Source organism: Citrus clementina, unplaced genomic scaffold (assembly GCF_000493195.1).
Source record: "Citrus clementina cultivar Clemenules unplaced genomic scaffold, Citrus_clementina_v1.0 scaffold_1, whole genome shotgun sequence".
NCBI lineage: Eukaryota > Viridiplantae > Streptophyta > Magnoliopsida > Sapindales > Rutaceae > Citrus > Citrus x clementina.
The window spans coordinates 9,640,447-9,657,592 of record NW_006263303.1 but is presented as its reverse complement, the minus strand read 5'-3'; the positions used below and the strand labels follow the sequence as shown (position 1 = coordinate 9,657,592).

The 17,146-nt window shown below is 35.8% G+C and overlaps 1 non-coding gene across 1 annotated transcript; it reads left to right on the top strand.

Annotated features, from left to right (window-relative positions):
• The first annotated feature begins 16,449 nt into the window (after positions 1 to 16,449).
• LOC112096027 lies at positions 16,450 to 16,556 on the top strand. The gene has a single exon (XR_002904185.1). It is a non-coding gene; the product is annotated as a small nucleolar RNA R71 (small nucleolar RNA).
• The last annotated feature ends 590 nt before the right edge of the window (positions 16,557 to 17,146 follow it).

Genomic DNA, 17,146 nt, shown 5'->3' with positions numbered 1-17,146 from the left:
TAGAAACAAATCTAGAACAATGCAGTTGTTGTAGCCATTGATGTAGCAAGCGTTGCTGTAGCAATCTTGGAACAACGACATAAAAGATTTTGCAGAATCTTGTGATATGTAGTTTCTTAATCTGGAAGATGTGAGACTTAGACTTCCGTTTACCATAATTTTTAAATATAAAAGGAGCACACATCATATAGAAGGGAAGATGTGAATCAATATAAAAAAAATCAAGAGAAAAATAAGGAAGAAACAGAATTCAAGAGAGAACAAGTCTGCACCATTGAAGAAAAAATCTGCAGAACTATTTGGATTCAAATTTTATCATTCTTTACTTGTCTCCTTATTTATTCTTTAATTGAAACAATGTATTCCATGGCTGAGATTTTGTTGTTAGTTTTTCTTTCACAAGTTATGAACTAAATTTGATTGTAGTTGAGTGACAAATAATCTAGATGGGTTCTTGACTGTTTTTTGAGTTGCTGTATGTCTACTGTAGCATTTTGCTTTAATAACTGTTATTATAATCATTATTTCGCTTGACCTCCCATTTAATGATTCAAGTTAAGAGAGAGCCACAAAAGGGCATGTCTTAGTAGAAAATATTAAAGTAATACTTGATCTTAAGTCGAGTTTCCTGAATTGAGTTTAACTTGAGTCCCAAAAGGGCCACACTTGATTTAAGATTTGTGATGAACTAGACATAAGGATTCACCTTGTCGGGTAGAGAGAGTATTTGTTTGTAATGCCGTATCTTATGTGACATAACAATTGGTCATTGTTAGGTTGTATAAATGTATGAGATGTCCAACATGCAATAGCTGAGGATGCAAAGTGATTTTGCCCAGTGCTGTAGCAGTTGCTGTAGCAACTGGTGTTAACTTGAATAAAACAGTCATCCCATTAAGAAAGTTTGATCATTCAACTACCTTATTCCTATTGAATTCTTTTTGTGCAAACCGTGCAATTTAATTTCATCACTGCGTTTACTTTGTTAAGTTGTTAATCTTATTAGTCAATCAACTTTATTTATTTTATTAAGTTAAGAGATAAGAAAGTTTGCACCGTCGTGATTGCTGTAGCATTTCTAGTAGCATAAGTCCCTGTGGAGATAATCTTGAAAACTCATCACTTTATTACTTGTTGTGTACACTTTCACATTGACACCAATAGTAATTGACTTAAAATAACCAACATTTTTCAAAGAATATTCAACAATGTGCCATAAATGCTTTCACACACATTTTTTCGAATGTGCATAACATTTAATTAATGTCGAACAAGCAAGTATATCTAATACTTTAAATCAAGGAATATTGACTTTTTCTTCAAACAGTTACTTGTATTGCTATCATCAATACTTTTTAACATTTTTACTTCTTTATTTTTCTTTTTTACTATTTTTTCTTGATACCGTTAACTTATTCGCACACATCATGGCCTATCAATAGTTTAGGTAGGTCTCGTTCTTTCATTTCATTATTAAAGGGTTTTTTGAAATCGAAATTCATGTTTCTAAAGAGGAAAATGCCTATGACCCATGTATGCATTTTTCTTACTATGTGACAATCTACAAGGAGTTATGTTTTCTCCACAAGCTGAACAAGCATAATGAACAAATTTCCATAAATTGGAACGTCATTTATTGTCTATAGTAGGATAGCTCACAAGTAGAAGAATTCTTTTCTATAGGTATCATATGCCTCAACACTACCATCCCATAAAGACAATAAGTAATCGGTTAATGGTGCTATGAACACATCAATGTCATGCCCTGGTTGTTGTGGTATGAAAATGAACAATGACAACATCATGAATTTTCTTTTCATACATAATTACGGAGGAAGATTATAAGTTACAAAGACAACTGGCCAACAACTGTATGTATTATTTAGGGAGCTATGTGGATTGATTTCGTCAATTGAAAGGCCAAGACATGAGATTTCTAGATTTAGATGCGAAGGCCATTTATCATTCACTAACTTCCAAGCTGGTGAGTCAGCCGGATGACGAAGCTTGCCATCAACTTCTCTTTCATTTGCATGCCAAGTTGAGTCAGTCGGAACAGTTGCTTAAATCTAGGAATGAGTAGTAAATACTATAAAACTTTTACGAGAACCCATTTCTTATATTTTTCCTTAGAATAATCTTTTTTTCACCATCTTGATACTCCACAAGTAGGATATTCAAAAAAGCTCTCATATTCCTTTGTATATAGTATGCAATCATCTAGGTAAGCATGTATTTTTTCATACTGCAAGCCTAAGGAAGACATGAGTTTTTTTCTTTGCCTCATATGTAGACCTAGGCAATGTATTGTTCACTGATAATATGTCAACAAGGAGACTTAATAAATCTGACAAGCTAGTATCAAACCACTCATATCTCCCCTCTAGGTTATATAACTTAACTAATGCACCTAAACTAGTACTTGTATTGCTATCATCAACACTTTTTTACTTCTTGCTTTTTCTTTTTTACTATTTGTTCTTGATACCGTTAACTTATTGGCACACATCATGGCCTATTAATAGTTTAGGTGGGTCTCGTTCTTCCATCTCATTATTGAAGGGTTTTTTGAAATCGAAATTCATGTTTCTAAAGAGGAAAATGCCTATGACCCATTGTTGGTTATTTTTATAAGCAATTGCTACCAATGCTAATGTGCAAGTATACACAACAAGTAATAAAATGATGAGTATTCAAGATCGTCTCTACAGAGATTGATGTTACTCGAAATGCTATAGCAATCACGATAGTGCAAATCAACTTAAGGCCGAAGCTAACAATTATAAGGTAATTTCTATTGTAATTAATGATTGTGAAAGAATTAAATAAAAAAATACCGCAATGAAATAAACTATGTTAAATGTATCTAAGATTCAATTGAGATCATAATAATTGAATGATCAAACTCTCATCCCCAAACTCTCCTTATGGGGATGATTTTTTTTTTCATCAAATTAGCACCAGTTGTTACGGCAAGTACTGCAGCACTGGGCAGAATAAATCTGCATCCTCAGCTATCGCATATTGGAAGTCTCATACCCTTAAATCTATTAACAATGACCAGTTGCTAATCTACTTATGGCATGGCATTATGATCTTTAGTCTCTCCACCCTACAAGGTGAGCACTTATGTCTAATGTGTCACAAATCTTAACTTCAAGTATTGCCCTTATGGGATTCAAGATTGTTAACTTAAATATTTCTTTATTGATTTTGATGATAATAAACGTGATTAAGATATATTAATCTTTTAAAGAGCTCAAAATAACTTTCATATATTTTTCATCATTCTTATTTTATAAAGGCATCATATTTTGATTATTCTCATTTTAATGGTTACAAATTGAAAAAGCTTTATGATTTTTAATGATAACAAGTATTGCTTGAAATCCTGAGAAAAGGCTTAATTGACAAGTCTTTATAAAGTTTTTGGGCCATAGTATAAAGTTACAAAGTTTTGCAATCAAACAGAAATTTTGCAAAAACAGTACACTGTAGCAGTTGTTGCAGAAAACGGTTGGCCGACATCTTGTTAACGGTTCGCCGACAACGAACAGAATTGAAGATCAATCTCTGGACACTAATGGCGATCTGACATCTGGTTAACGGCTCGCCGACATCGAACAAAATTGAAGATCAGTCTCTGGACACTAACAGTGATCCGACATCAGTTAACGATGATCCGACAATTTGAAAATCCAGCCCAACGATCATATTGACGAGTCAAACGGCGATCCGACATCAGTTAACGACGATCCGACAGTGAGCAAAAAATGAATAATGGCTAGTTTTTTAGCTCCATCTATAAATAAGCTCATTCAAATTCAAACAAGGATTGATCACAACATGACTACTAAGCTTACACTCGAGAATACAATCTTCATTGAGCTTCAAATACATTCTTGCTTTATCTATTCACATATTGGGTATTATTTTGTAATCTTAAATATTGTGAGAGGCAAAATAAGTTTATAATCTTTTATCTTTGAGTGATTGTAAGTGTTGGGATACACTTGGGTTAAGAGATTGGGATAATCTCTTGTTGTAAAGGTTATTGACACCTTGGAAGTCAAGTGTAAGCATTTGAAGCCTTGGAGGCTTGCTTAGTGGAATCCTCAAGCTCGGAAAGCTTGGAGGCGTGGACGTAGGCAAGGTTGGCCGAACTACGTAAAAATCTTAGTGTTTGAATCTCTCTTCCTTTATCCTTTTTATTGTGGTTAACTTATTTGTTATTGCTTTGAATTTGTTTCATATTTGCATTGAGTTTTTAATTATAAATTGAATAATTTTTAGAATTCCAATTCACCCCCCCTCTTGGGTTGCATAACAAAAATTGCATCTGGTATCAGAGCCTTGTTCTCTTGTTAAGACTTAATCGTCTAGAGTAAAAGATCCATGGCAATCCTAAATGACTCAACCTTTAGAGAATGGCAATCTACAACTAGACCACCGTTCTTTGATGGTAATGACTATGCTTATTGGAAAACTAGAATGAGAATCTATTTGCAAGCCTTAGATTATGAAATTTGCAAAGTTGTTTGTGATGGTCCATTCATGCCTATGTTTAAAGATGAAGTAGGAGATGATATTCCTAAATCATCAAGTCAATGGAGTGAGTTAGAAAAGAGAAAAATGTCTTTAAACTCCAAGGCTATGAATGCTTTGTTTTGTGCCCTTGATAAGAAAGAATTCCATAGAGTATCTAGTTGTGAAAGTGCACGAGAAATATGAAATAAACTTGAAGTTGTCTATGAAGGGACAAATCAAGTTAAAGAGTTTAAAATTAGGAGATACACTCGTCAATATGAGTTGTTCCAAATTTAGAACAAAATAAAAATGTGTATTCTATGTATACTAGATTCACGGACATAGTGAACACCCTAGGTGCCTTAGGGAAGACCTTTTCAAATAATGAGAAAGTTAAGAAAATCATTAGGTCACTTCCAAAAGAATGAAGACGTAAAAGAACCGCCATTGAAGAGGCCAAAAATTTAAATACTTTACCTCTTGATGATTTAATTGGTTCTCTCATTTCATATGAAGAAGACTTGGCAGCAGAAAAAGGAGATGAGGAGAAGAAGAAAAACATTGCTCTCAAAGCTTCAAAATATGAGAGTGATAGAGGTAGTGAACCGGATGATGAAGAGTTAGCCATGCTAGCAAGGAGGTTCAGAAAGTTTTTCAAGAAAACTGGAGAGCGAAGAAAATTCAGAAACTTCAAGAACCAAAGGGAGAAGAAAGAGGTGATCATATGCTATGAGTGCAAGAAGCCTGGCCATATAAGATCGGAGTGCCCACTTATCAACAAACTCAAGAAGAAAGCCATGGTTGCAACGTGGGATGATAGCGAGGAAGATTCAAGTGATGAAGAAAGATTGCAAGAAGTATCAAATCTAGCGCTTATGGTAAATAGGAGAGGATGATAATCTCAATGAGGTAAGTGATCCCGCCTATGATGAATTGTATGATGCTTTTAAAGAATTGCATAATGAATTGATGAAGATTGGTAAAAAGAATGTATGTCTTAAAAAGGAAATGACAAAAGTTAAAAATGAAAATAAATCTTTAAATGAAAAATTTGCATGCCTAGAAGTAGAGAACAAAACATTGCATGCCTAGAAGTAGAGAACAAAACATTGCATGATGAACTTGCATTATCAAATGAGAAACCTAGTATCTCATATGAGCATTTAGAATCACACATAGATGATTTGAAAAATGAAAACGAAATGCTCAAGAAAAAGAGTAATGAGTTGAATGAAATTATTTTGAAATTTACAAATGGGCAAAAGATATTGGATAATATGCTTAACTCACAAAAATGTGTTTTTGATAAAGGATGACTTGGATATAAGCCTAACTTGAAGCAAAAGTATTATAAGAATTATTTTGTTAAAGCTACCTCTACAAGTGATCATAAGATTGTCTACCATTATTGTAATCAAAATGGTCACATGAAATATAGATGTCCCGTGAAAAAGAATGCATATTATGATGTCAAATGTATTTGGGTTCCAAAAGGAACCGTTGCTAACTCTCAAGGACCCAAAAAGTTTTGGGTACCTAAAACTTGAGATTTTCTTTGTAGGGCTTAAAGAAGAAGAAAAATAAATGGTACTTGGACAGTGGTTGTTCAAGGCACATGACCAGAAACTATGCATGGTTCTCAAGCTTCACCAAAATTGAAAATGGTGGAGACGTATCTTTTGGAGACAACTCAAAAGGAAAAATTCGTGGAATTGGAAATGTTGGTAAAGTCTCTTTAACTCTAATAGAGAATGTATGTTTGATTGAGAACTTGAAACACAACTTAATTAATATTAGTCAATTATATGACAAAAGTTATAAAGTTATCTTTGATAAATTTAGTTGTGTTATTGAGAACTCATGTGATGGCAAGATCTTGTTTGTTGGTAATAAATGTGGTAATGGTTATATCATTGACATAGAATGTGCATCTACTCTTGATAAATGCTTTTCCGCATTACATGATGATAGTTGGCTATGACATAGAAGGTTAGGACATGCAAGTATGGATTTGATTTCAAAAATTTCAAAAAATGATTTAGTTAAAGGTCTTCCGAAAATTGGTTTTCAAAAGGATAAGATTTGAATTTCAATGATAACTTAATCCAGGAAACTCAACTTAAGATCAAGTAATACTCTAATAATATCCATTAAGACATGCCCTTTTGCTGCTCTATCTTAACTAAAACTATTAAATGGGTGGTCAACCGAAATAACGATTATATTCATACAAACTACTAGAGTAAAATGCTGCAGCAACGGCATAACAACTTATAAGAATAATCAAGAACCCAATGGATTATTTGTCACTCAACTACAAGTAAATTTAGTTCATATTCTGAATGAGAAAAATAAACATAAATATATTGATCAAGGGATACATCAAACAATTAAAGGAAGAAGATAAATATAAGTTGAGCACGGTGAAAGACAAATCCAAATAATTATGCACGATTCTTCAATGTTGCCGAAACATCACTCTCCAATTCTGATCTTCTTCTTCTTTCCTTTGAAAATTATTCTAATGATAATTCCCTTGCCGCCTTTCTATGTGGTGCACGCCTCCCTTTTATATTGCAAATTAGGGTAAACAAAAGCCCATGAGCGTGCAAGCGTTAAATTAGGAAACATGCAGATTGCGATTCTGTGGCTGACCCGCGCCTAAGTTTTCTCCCGCATTGCTCCCAGATTGCTATAGCACTGGTTGCTCTAACATCCGCAACCACACTGCACTATTCCTGATCGTGTTTTACTTCTTTTACGGCTGTCTTCTTTCGTCCTCTTGCTCGTCTAATGCCTCAACATCTCCTCATGAATCAAGACTTTCTGAAAACCTACAATTATGCACCTGTTTTTAGCACAAATTACTTTAATTGAAGCAAAACTTATTAAGACTCAACTAAAATGAATGTTTATGCAAAATATAACCAAAATGTAATAAAAACACCTTATTTGATCTCTAAGTGATCTTGATTTAAGTCTAGAAAGGATGTAATAACTCTCATTTCCTATAGTTATCACACCCCCAAACTTAAACCATTACTTGCCCTCAAGTAATGACACATACTAACACTTCACGCAAATAATCATGCACACAACTTTAGCTCTTTTATCAAATTTGCAAGGATTCTTCCACCTTCAGATCACAATCCCAATCATGCAAAATGACCATAGTAAATTAGTTCTAGACTTAAGCTTCTCTCTGTCCATAGTGTGTGTGTGCTCCTTTGATTGAATTTCAGAGATGCTATAACATCACTAAGGGACTGCATGAATTTCAGCAGTGATAACTCTTCATTCATAAATGGGATAGCATAAATTTTTCATACTCAAACTGTGATGATTTTAAGATTGATAAACTGGGGAGTATTTAATCTCCTCACTGTAACATTTATCTTTCATGTGAATGTCAATTAATTGTAATGATGACACCCAATTACTCAAACCATGCCCAGATCAGAGTTGCTGCAGTAATGTCTGTAATATAATCTTATGTAGAGTTATCTTTTACTAAAGGCTGAACATGGGGCTCATGAACAGACTTGGCTACTCAATGCTTTAGACAAAGGACTTCTTTTTCTCTAACTTTTTTTAATTTTTTTATGTGTGTGCTGCAGCACTGCTCATAACTCTTGCTACCTTTGAACACAATTCTGCATATGGAGTACATACTCAAATCTGGTTACTCAGCAACTTGAGCCATTGGAACAGAGTTCATTTCATAGATATCACAGTCAATCAAACTTGATTTTCCCCCCAAACTTAAGATCTTGTTTATTCTTTGGGCTCTGCTCTAGCAGTCTCATACAATTCTGCTCTAGCAGTCTCATACAATTCAACCAAAGTCTAAGTGCCGGGACAAAATTTCACTTCCATCTATAACTATCTCTACTTGGCATTCTCATAAATACTAAATAACACTCAATTTATCTTCATTAGGTTTTCAAATCCATACACAAATATTAGATAACAGAGCTTCATGCAACACAAACATAAACACATGCATTTGGAACACAATCCCCCCAAACTTAAAAGTTATTGTGTCCTCACAAGCATAGATAACAAAGGCACACGAATTGACAAAGATACGAAAGACTTTAGAAAATACCACACAAACTGAAAAACAGAAGGAAAGAAAAGTTGTTTTTTTTAGAACAAAAATTAAAGTAGCAAGGAAAGAATAGTCCCCTGTGGTGGGGGCTGCGGCACATAATGGGATGCTATCAGCACTTCTTGGATGCACTGCGTAGCTTATCCTTTGGGGAAGCCTGTGGGAAAGTAGCTGGCAATGTCTTTGGCTTTTTCTTCACTGGGCTGGTAAGAGGAGTTGTGGCTGGGGTAGCTGGCGTGCTTGCCACTGATTTGGTCTGTTTTGGTGGTGGCGAGGTTACTGTAGCAGTGCCTTTAGATGTATTGCCTTTTCTTTTGCTGGATTGCCGCGAACTGGTACGAACAGGTTGGCTAGGAGTTTGCTGTAGAGGAATTGGAGTTGATGCATCGGCTGCCTGACCCTTAGCTGTGATGGCAATAATGATATCAAGTAACTGTTTGGCTTCTGCAGGTGTGGGCGTAACTCTGGTTGCTGCAGCAGCCAGCTCTATATCTACTTGCTCCATTTTATCTTCATAGGCTGGAGGTGTTGCTATTTTTACTTTACCCTTGCCCGCTAGGACTAGAATGGACGGTTCCTCTTCAGGGTCTTCCTCCTCTTCTTCTTGAATAATGTGCCTTTTTCTGGTCTTGGACTGAGTGGGGATGGAAGGTTCCTTACGTTCTTTCTCAGAGTTGTCCTCTGCCTCAGTTGATGAGCTATCAGTTTCAGACTTGTCATCTTTTTCCTCAAGTTGATCAGATGGATCCTCATCTTCTGATTTTACCTCTGCCATTGGTTCGGCTACAGCTTCTTCTTCTGGTTCATCTGTGGTAGTGGCTTCTTTACTAGCTTTTGGTGGAGGTCTTGTGGCGTTGTTGACAAAATTGTATTACTAGACCAATGAGTTAGGGAAGTTCCGGTGAGTGCGTTTCATGTATAGAGCGAATTGGTGTAGTTGGTTGTCCAGGTGCTGTAGATAACTCCAAAACCGATCGTTTTTCCTTTGCTGAGCTTCAGCACATTAGTTATACTTGTGTTGAGTGCCTGGATTGTCTGTTCTAAACCAATAGCTCGTCTTGCTCCTATTACAACAGCTGGTTCAGTTGTTGTTCCAGCACTCTCTCCAACAACTCTCTCAATGGTACGTGCCGTAAAGGCACCATTATTCCTGATATGGTCATCTCTTGCGTCAAGACGAACACCAAAAACTACACAAATACTGGTGATGAATAAAGAAAATAGCAAGGCAGCAGTCCTGTGAGTCTTAACTGCACAGTCTCGGATTTTTATTGCGATGATTCTACTCACATCTATGAGAAGCCCTCGAACAATGACATATAGCAAGACCAACTTCTCTTGTGAAACTGTAGTAGTGTGAGTGGTTGGCATAAGCCTAGATTTCAGAAATTTGATCCACACCTTAGTAATAGGTTTCAAATCTATCCTATTAACTACACGCCCTTCCTCGTTGGCCCACGATGCCCCTTCGATTGTAAGAGTTGTGAAAATAGTATTCTATTTTTTTGGGGTCAATTTACCAAGCAACTTGGCATACTCACAATTAATTTCAGCAGGTAAATTATAAAAAGCATTTATAACACGGGAATCTAATGGAACAGGTGTATTTTTTACCCAAATATTGTGCTGATCTGGGCTTACCAAATTGGTGTAAAATTCTTTAACTACTGGTAACACATGATATCGAGGGTGGTTGCAAAACTCTAACCATCCTTGCTTTGCTGCAACATTGTGTATTGTTTGCACAATTCCAGTGAGTCATTCTGGAAATTGAAACCCTTTTTCTTCTAGAATTTTAAGCGGCTCTATGAATTCTTCATATTTTTCTTCAACGTGGTAACTCTGGAAGCGTGAGGGATCTTTGAGGCGGCTGGCTGTTTTCTTATACCTCGGCATTGTTGTAGCAGTAACAAATTGAGACTAATGTCCCTGAGAGTAAAATGAGAAGAAGAGGTTAAGAATTATGAGAGTTGTACTTTGCGAAGAGATGGGGAATAGTGCCGTAGAGTACTACGCATAGTGTCTCCTTTTTATAGTGGACTTTAATTGAAGATAAATACGGTAACTAAAGATAAATGAAGGAGGAAAATATTTTGAATTTTAATGTGCATATCCCAAAAACATCGGCTAGTGAAATTAAGGCATTAATTTCAGAGAATTTTTTCACAATTTCTATCCACATTCATGCCTCCATCTGTCATGATTTGTATCCAACGGTAAGTTCAATCTTTTAATTTATTGTAATGGTAAAATTGGTTACTGCATCACCCATTCGCTTACTCTAGGAACGGTTACATACTCTACACTAAAGCCCTTTGACAACGGTTACATACCTCACTTGTTAATACAGAATTCAATTGCTACACATACTTCCCATACACTAAAATTAATTAAAATAAAGAAATCAAATGATAGCAAAAGTAAATAATGCAATAATGTGAAAGGATAAAACTAAATAACTAGAATGGAAGAACAAAATCAAATAAAATGGTAAAGAGGGAGAGCTGTCAAAAAAACCAAAGGAGATCAAACTTGGTTTTAGGTGGTTGTCTCCACTATGGGTTGCCTCCCATGGAGCGCTTGATTTAAAGTCCTTTAGCCTGACCTTCTTTCATTGCTCAATAGCTGGGTTCTTTAAGGAGTAACACCTCCTTTGAACAATCTGTCGCTAGGTGTATGCAATGCTTAACCCTGTGTCCATTAACTTTAATTTCTTGACCTGTTTGTTCATCTAGAATATCAACAGCTCCATGAAGATAAAATTTTAACAGCTTAAAAGGGCCAGACCATCGTGATTTTAGCTTTCTCGAAAATAATCTTAGTCTTGTATTGTGGAGCAACACTAATTGACCAGGACTGAAGTGCATGTGTTGAATATGCTTGTCGTGCCAGTGTTTTGTCCTCTCTTTATAGATTCTTGCATTTTCATATGAAAATAGTCGTAATTCATCAAGCTCACAAAGTTGAAGCTTTCTTTGCTCTGCTGCAGTATGAATGTCCCAATTTAATTTCTTCAGTGCCCAGTGTGCTTTATGCTCTAGCTCTAGTGGCAAACGACAAGCCTTTCCATAAACAATTCGGTAAGGAGACATGTCAAGTGGAGTTTTGTATGCTGTTCTATAGGCCCATAGGGAGTCATGTAACTGTAAAGACCAATCCTTCCTTGTTGGGTTCACCATTTTTTCTAAGATCTTTTTAATTTTTCTGTTGGACACTTCAGCCTGACCATTAGATTGTGGGTGATATACTGTTGCTACTTTGTGTCTGACTCCATATTTCACCATAGGTGCAGCAAAGACTTTGTTGCAAAAATGTGTACCATCATCGCTAATAATTGCTCTAGGAGTGCCAAACCTGGAAAAAATATTTTTATGAAGAAAAGCCACCACTGTTTTAGCATCATTGGTAGGTAATGATGCAGCTTCTACCCACTTGGAGACATAATCCACAGCAACAGGGATATATAAGTTCCCAAAGGATGGTGGGAAAGGCCCCATAAAATCTATTCCCCAAATATCAAAAACTTCCACTTCTAGAATATTAGTCAATGGCATTTCATGTCTTTTAGTTATGTTCCCTGTCCTTTGGCACTTGTCACAACATTTAATAAATTCATAAGCATCTTTAAAAATAATGGGCCAGTAATAACCTAATTATAGAACTTTAGCAGCTGTTCTATGACCACCAAAATGTCTTCCATATGCTGCAGCATGGCATGACTCTAGTATGTGGTGTATTTCTCCTTCAGACGCGCATCTTCGTATTACTTGATATGAGCATAAATTATATAAATGTGGATCATCCCACTGATAGCTTCTAACATCCTGAAGAAATTTCTTTTTCTTCTGAAACTTCAGCTCAGATGGTAGCATCCCACTTACTAAGTAGTTAGCAAAATCTGCATACCAGGGGGGTCCTGACTGCTGCAGCATCTGTGCTTACTGTATTGCCAATAGCTGTTCATCAGAAAATATTTCAGTGATGTCCATCCTTGTCAATGTACTAGTGTCTGCTTCCAGCCGTGACAAGTGGTCTGCCACTTGATTCTCAGTCCCCTTTCTATCTTTAATTTCCATATCAAATTCTTGAAGCAATAAGATCCATCTAATTAATCTTAGTTTAGCATCCTTCTTTGAGATTAAGTATTTGATGGCTACATGGCCTGTGTAAACAGTCACTTTAGTACCCACCAAGTAAGCTCTGAATTTGTCAAAAGTAAATACTACAGCTAGCAACTCTTTCTCTGTAGTAGTGTAATTGATCTGAGTTTGAGTAAGAGTTTTGCTTGCATAGTATATGGAGTGAAAGACCTTATCCTTTCTTTGCCCTAATACTGCTCCCACAGAATGGTCACTAGCATCACACATCAGTTCAAATGGTAAATTCCAGTCTGGAGATATAACCACTGGAGCAATGATCAGAGCTTTCTTTAACTCTCTAAATGCTTGAAGGCAATCCTTGTCAAAGTGAAAAGGTTTGTCATGTTCCAGCAATGAGCATAGTGGATTAGCTACTTTGGAAAAATCCTTAATAAATCTTCTGTAAAATCCAGCATGACCCAAGAAACTCCTAATACCCTTTACTGAAGTTTGAGGTGGCAATTTATCTATTACCTCTATCTTGGCTTTGTCTACCTCAATGCCATTATTAGATACCTTATGTCCCAATACTATTCATTTTTGCACCATGAAATGACACTTTTCTCAATTGAGTACTAAGTTGGTCATCTTACATCTTTTTAGAACTTCTTTCAAGTTATGTAAACAATCATTGTATGTTTCTCCAAAAACTAAGAAGTCATCCATGAAAACTTCTAAAGTTTGCTCTACCATATTAGAAAAAATAGACATCATGCATCTTTGAAAAGTTGCTGGAGCATTGCATAACCTAAAAGGCATTCTTCTGAAGGTAAATGTTCCACAAGGACAAGTAAATGTAGTCTTTTCTTGATCCTCTAGAGCTATAGCAATCTGGTTGTAGCCTGAATGCCCATCTAAGAAACAATAGTACTGTTTTCTAGCAAGTCTATCCAACATCTGATCTATGAATGGAAGTGGGAAATAGTCTTTTCTTGTGGCTTTGTTGAGCTTCCTGTAATCCATACATACTCTCCATCTAGTCACTGTCCTTGTAGGAATAAGTTCATCCCTCTCATTAGCTACTACTGTTATCCCTCTCTTTTTTGGAACACATTGAACTGACCTCACCCATGAACTGTCTGATATTGGGTATATGATTCCAGCATCCAACTATTTGATGATTTCCTTCTTCACCACTTCTTTCATTATAGGGTTCAACCTTTTCTAGTGCTCCACCGAATTACTGGAGCAATCTTCTAACAGGATTTTATGCATGCAAATTGATGGGCTTATACCTTTGATGTCTGCCATGGTCCATCCAATTGCTCTTTTGTATTTTCCAAGCAAATTCACTAGACTCTGTTCTTGACCTGTATTCAAAGTAGAAAAAATGATTACAGAGAGTGTTTTGTTTTAACCAAGATAAACATACTTCAAATGTGAAGGTAACAGTTTTAATTCAAGACTAGGAGGTGATTCAATAGATGATAAAGTTGTCTTTACTTCTCTGTCTGAAAGATTCAGATGCTCAATAAACCTGTTGTGCCTATCAGATTGCTTTTCTTTCATCCAATCTATTTGATTTACTGCAACATCTTCCTCTTCTACATCCTCAAAGGTAGTGACTTTGTTGAGTTCATTACTGCAGCATCTGTCCATTCTATCTGCTACAACAAAATCCACTACACTTAGAAAATTGCAATCTTCTACTTCATCAGGGTTCCTCATATCCTCTAGTACATTAAATGTGACTTGGTGATCATTTACTCTCATGGTGAGCTCTCCTTTCTGCACATCTATCAGAGTCTTTCCAGTTGCTAGAAAAGATCTTCCAAGTATAATGGGTACTTCTTTATCGGCTTCAAAGTCCAGTACAATGAAATCTATTAGGAAGATGAATTTGTCAACCTTTACCAGTACATCATCTATTTTTCCTTCAGGGTATGCATGAGATCTGTCAGCTAATTGCAGAGTGACTGTTGTTGGTCTACATTCCCCTACTCCCAGCTGCTTAAATACAGATAATGGTATCAAATTAATACTAGCTCCCAAGTCACAAAGTGCTCTGCCAGCATACCTAGTTCCTATAGAGCAGGGTATTGTAAAACTTCCTAGATCTTTCACTTTTGTAGGAATCTTACTTTGAAGCATATGACTGTTTTCCTGTGTTAAAGCAACATTTTCAAATTCTCCCAGTCTTCTCTTTCTTGCCAAGATGTCTTTTAAAAATTTCACATAATTTGGCATTTGCTTTAAAACTTCCACAAAAGGTATATTTATGTGTAATTGCTTCAGCACTTCCAGGAATTTGCTGAACTACTTATCTTGTTTTTACTTCTGGAACCTTTGTGGGAAAGGTGGTGGATGTCTAAATTGCTAGGTAGCTTCAAGAGGTATTAAACTCTGTTTGTTTGGTTTGGTGTGCGTTGTGGCTAGTGGTGTTGCAACTTCTTTTTCAGCATGATCTGGTTGAATTTATTCTGCAGTTGCTATAGCTTGGCCCATGAAACCAGTGTCTTGATAGGGAGATTGTTGTAACATGCTTATATTTTGAGGTGATTTTTGTGCTGAATTGAATTCCATCCTATTTTTTGTTACATCAACTAGGATATCAACATTCTTTCCATATCTCAAATTAATTACTTTATAGTGTTCTTTGCCCTCTCTCCTAAGCTCTTCTGTGTTGCTAGGTAAGCTTCCTTGAATTCTGCTGCTTATTGCTGTGGCAAGTTGTCCCATTTGGTTTTCCAGGTTTCTCAAAGATACAGCTTGACTCTACACAATTGCTTCATTCTTTGCAATGTATTCCTTAATCAGTGCTTCCAGGGAAGTGATTGGATCCTGACTGATATGCTTTTGCCCTTGACTCTGCTGATGAAAACCAAATGGTTGTGTGTTTTTATTTTGCCCATTCAATGCTGGAGCATTTCGATTCTGACTGCTCCATGAGAAATTTAGGTGTTGTTTCCAGCCAGGGTTGTATCACACCATCAAATACACAAAAGACAGCTCAATAAACTTTTGTGAAGTCTAATGCACATAAAGACAATCCAAAGCTTTACACACAATCCATGCAAAATTAGAATCACATGCAATTCAGGGCTTAACACACAATCTATGTAAAGTCAATATAATATTCATAATGATTAAAAATTAGTGCTTTACAAAATCAAAATCAAGTAAACAACAATTAAATTAATTACTTAAATCATCTCAATTAGACATGGAAATTAGAAATAATTAGAATCACAACCATAATTTCACATGCAGTACCTAAAATCATTTAAATTTGTAATGGAAGAACATGGATGCACTCGTAAAACATCGTATCACCAAAATGAACAAGCTATTTTCAAAGCTCATAGCAATTTAGATATTAATCAACCACAAAAACCATATCCATAATATTAGATAATTTCACTATTTTCTTTACGATCAAAGAAATATAGACAGTACCACCCAAGAGTCATGGCCTTTACCATGTTAGTCAATGAGGTTACTTGTGCTGATAAGGCTGTAATTGCATCTATGTTATGTACCTCTACTGATCATCTTGCTGCTGGTTGCCTAGTTGAAGGCCACTGATAATTATTATTGGCAATTCTCTCCAGAATTTCATAAGCTTTAGTGTAAGATTTGGATAACAAGGCTTCATTTGCTGAAGTATACACCATTAACCTTGTACTCGGATTCAACCCATTGTAGAAAGTTTCCAATTGAATGCAATAAGGAATACCATGATGAGGACATCTTCTGAGCAATTCTTTGAATCTTTCCCAAGCCTCGTACAAACTCTCATCTTCAAGTTGATGGAAGTAAGTAATCTCATTCCACAACTTTGCATTTTTTGTCAATGGAAAATATTTCATTAGGAATTTGTCAGCCAATTCATTCCATGTAGTGATAGAATCATATGGTAACAAATTTAACCATGCTCTTGCTTGATCTCTTAAGGAATAAGGAAAAAGCCTCAGCTTTAAGGTATCTTGTGTTGCTCCAGCAATCTTAAAAGCATCACTTACTTCCAAGAACAATTTAAGATGGAGATGAGGATCTTCATTTGGCAATCCATTGAATTGACCAAATGTTTGCAACATTTGAAACATCACTAGCTTCAACTTAAAATTTGCAGCTTCTACTTCAGGTCTGATAATCCCAGAGTGTACAACTTGAGGAGTTAACACAGCATAATCTCTTATAGCTATGTCTCTGTCATCAGCCATGTAAATAATATTGTTATTGCCTGGCTGTCTCTCGTTAGCATGTTCTTTCTGCTCTTCTTGAATGTTGACTGGTTGTAAGGGCCCGTGAGGATTCAAATTTCCCGCATCCTGCAAATTATTCATGCTTGAAACAGTTTTTTAATTCTTTTATTCTCTTCGTCGTCTCCTGATAGTCCTTTCAATCTCAGGATCGAATTGGAATACCA